The sequence below is a fragment of the Triticum aestivum genome, chromosome 7B, assembly GCF_018294505.1.
Source record: "Triticum aestivum cultivar Chinese Spring chromosome 7B, IWGSC CS RefSeq v2.1, whole genome shotgun sequence".
NCBI lineage: Eukaryota > Viridiplantae > Streptophyta > Magnoliopsida > Poales > Poaceae > Triticum > Triticum aestivum.
Genome location: NC_057813.1, coordinates 86,814,999 through 86,818,882, shown reverse-complemented (window position 1 = coordinate 86,818,882; position 3,884 = coordinate 86,814,999).

Below are 3,884 nucleotides of genomic sequence, written 5' to 3'. Positions count from 1 at the left end.
ATCCTGCAGAGTTGTTGTGTTTGGATGCTGGTTCATATTGGGGCGAGGAAACTGAGCCATCATGTTTTCCATGAACTGGCGATTCATCTCAAGCTGTTGGATCATACCAGCCATGTACTCAGGCGGTGGTGGGAAGTTGCCACCACGACCACGACCAGCTGGTCTAACCATCCTGCTAATATATAACAGGGGTAGTTCAGTATTGAGAAATTTGCATAGACAAGAGTCATTCATGATGAAACATGCATAATGAAAGGAGCACGACAGATACCACATAGATAGTCGGCATAACTTACAAAAGGGGTCGGACATAGAGTTCAGTACACAGAGTTCCGTACATAGACTAAGTCATCATAGGCGGCACGCAGGCTCGCGAGTGCATCTAAGACTAATGAGCAAGACTACATCAGTCCCAGGAGGTACTGTGAAGGTAGCTGTAACCTGACAGCTGGTAGTGAGGCAACGGATAGTCCTCCACGTCAGTGGTCTGGGGGCCGCGGATACTCTGGTGTAGAACCCGACGCTCAGGTGGCAGAAGAGGACCAAGTGCGGGAGAGTAGCCTCCCACCTCTGGCCATCCGACACCGTGGGGCATCACGGTCCTGGCTGGGTAGATCGCAGAACGCGGCAGCTGTCCAGACCGGACAAAGGGGTGCAACCGCGTCAGAGCCCTGTAAAGGTGCTGACGAGTGGTGTACAACTCGTGGCGAAGAGCTCTGTTAGCTCGGTCCAGCCCATCAGCATGCAGAACCAGGCGTTGATGGTGGAAAGGCTCTCGGGTGACGGTGGAGTAGGCGGCAGTGTAGTATCCCTTCGCACCAACGTCAGATGCGATAGGAATGTGCCTGAAAGGGGAAGTGTCCAATGCCTGATACTCTCCACGAAGACGTGTCAGAGCAGCATGAGCCGCATCGTGGACTGCCATCTCGATGGTCACTCCAACACCATGAGCGGTGTGCAGCACGGTAGTGGACTCATACTCCCGAGAGTAGAGGGGGACGATGGCACGGTACTGCTCCTGGTTAAAGTCCTGGTACTCCTCGTAGAAGGTGTACTCAGGGTGCCAGCGATAACCCAGATAGGTCATCATATCAGCTAGCACAGCAGGTGATCCTGAGGCACCAATGGCCGCAGTGTGGCGCACGACCTGCCTCGTTGGTTCCATCTGAAAACAAAGATGTTTCAATGGAGTCAAATGACAACATGGGCACTATTCAAAATGCTATCCTACAGAATAACTATGGCTTATCCAACTTCGGGGTGAACGTGGTAACGGGATCCTAATGTTAGAGTCAGTAAATTCGTTTAACCCGAGTAGAAAAGAGTTCAGAGTCCCAGAATAAAGGTCGAGGAGTAAAAGATCCTAGTACCACCCAATGGCGACGTGGGCCCATGGGCCACACAGCCAAGTTAGTAAAAGTTTTTCAACGACTAGACTCGACTTCGGCCAAGGAGTGTGGAAGGGGGATTCCTACAGGCAGTCGGCTCTGATACCAACTTGTGACGCCCCCGATTCAATCGTACACTAATCATGCACGCAAACGTGTATGATCAAGATCAGGGACTCACGGGAAGATATCACAACACAACTCTAAAAACATAAATAAGTCATACAAGCATCATAATACAAGCCAGGGGCCTCGAGGGCTCGAATACAAGTGCTCGATCATAGACGAGTCAGCGGAAGCAACAATATCTGAGTACAGACATAAGTTAAACAAGTTTGCCTTAAGAAGGCTAGCACAAACTGGGATACAGATCGAAAGAGGCGCAGGCCTCCTGCCTGGGATCCTCCTAAACTACTCCAGGTCATCATCAGCGGGCAACACGTAGTAGTAGGCACCTCCAGTGAAGTAGGGGTCGTCGTCGACGGTGGCGTCTGGCTCCTGGACTCCAACATCTGGTTGCGACAACCAGAAAGAAGGGAAAGGGGAAAAAGGGGGGAGAAAGCAACCGTGAGTACTCATCCAAAGTACTCGCAAGCAAGGAACTACACTACATATGCATGGGTATATGTGTAAGGAGGCCATATCAGTGGACTGAACTGCAGAATGCCAGAATAAGAGGGGGATAGCTAATCCTGTCGAAGACTACGCTTCTGGTCACCTTCGTCTTGCAACAGGCAGAAGAGGGTAGGTCGAAGTCCTCCAAGTAGCATCTCCAAGTAACATCTCATAGCATAATCCTACCCGGCGATCCCCTCCTCATATCCCTGAGGTAGAGCGACCACCGGTTGTATCTGGCACTTGGAAGGGTGTGTTTTATTAAGTATCCGGTTCTAGTTGTCATAAGGTCAAGGTACAACTCCAAGTCGTCCTGTTACCGAAGATCACGGCTATTCGAATAGATTAACTTCCCTGCAGGGGTGCACCACATTACCCAACACGCTTGATCCCATTTGGCCGGACACACTTTCCTGGGTCATGCCCGGCCGCGGAAGATCAACACGTCACAGCCCCACCTAGGCACAACAGAGAGGCCAGCACGCCGGTCTAAACCTAAGCGCACAGGGGTCTGGGCCCATCGCCCATAGCACACCTGCACGTTGCGAGGGCGGCCGAAAGCAGACCTAGCCTAGTGGCGTTCCAGTCCAATTCGGCGCGCGCCGCTCCGTCGCTGACGTCTGAAGTGCTTCGGCTGATACCACGACATCGGGATACCCATAACTACTCCCACGTAGATGGTTAGTGCGTATAGGCTCGTAGCCAACTTAGATCAAATACCAAGATCTCGTTAAGCGTGTTAAGTGTCCGCGAACGCCGAACAGGGCCAGGCCCACCTCTCTCCTAGGCGGTCTCAACCTGCCCTGTCGCTCTGCCACAAAGATCCACACAGAGGGCCGTCGGGACAAAGGTCCTTTCAGCCCCCAATCCGTGAATCACTCGCGGGTACTCTTCGAGCTGACCCGACTTTAGTCACCATCTGTATAGTATGTATGTATGTACAGTATATACCCGTGATCACCTCCGAGTGATCACGGCCCAATAGTATAGCAAGGCAGACTGACAAGAATGTAGGGCCAATGATGATAAACTAGCATCCTATACTAAGCATTTAGGATTGCAGGTAAGGTATCAACAGGTGTAGCAACAATGTCAGGCTATGCATCAGAATAGGATCAACGGAAAGCAGTAACATGCTACATTACTCTAATGCAAGCAGTATAGAAAAGAATAGGCGATATCTGGTGATCAAGGGGGGGGGGGCTTGCCTGGTTGCTCTGGCAAGAGTGAGGGGTCGTCAACTCCGTAGTCGAACTGGGCAGCAGCAGCGTCGGTCTCGTAGTCTACCGGAGAGAAGAGGGGGAAGAAACAATGAATACCAAGTAAACAGATGCATATCGATGCATGACATGTCAAGAAGCGATGCTAGGCGTGCCCTAACGTGGTATGAGGTGGTACTGGTTAAGGGGGGAATCATCCGGGAAGTATTCCCGGTGTTTCGTGTTTTCGGGCAGAGGAGCCGGAGGGGAAAAGTTGCAGGTTCGATAGGTTAGGGGGGTGTGGCGGACGAACGGACTGCGTATCCGAATTCGTCCCGTCGTTCTGAGCAACTTTCATGTTGAAAATATTTTAATCCGAGTTACGGATTAAAAGATATGATTTTCTAAAGATTTTATTAATTTCTGAAATTTATTTAATTATTTAATAAATTCGGAAAATGGATTTATGACGTCAGCATGATGTCATGCTGACGTCAGCAGTCAGCAGGGTTGACTTGGTCAACCTGACATGTGGGTCCCGTGGGACCCACCTGTCATACTCTATTTAGGTAACTAGGGTTTAGGCTAAACTAATTACTGTTTAATTAGACTAACAGGTTAATTAGATTAATTAAGTAGGATTAATTAACTTAATTAATTTAGTCAATTAATTAATTAATTA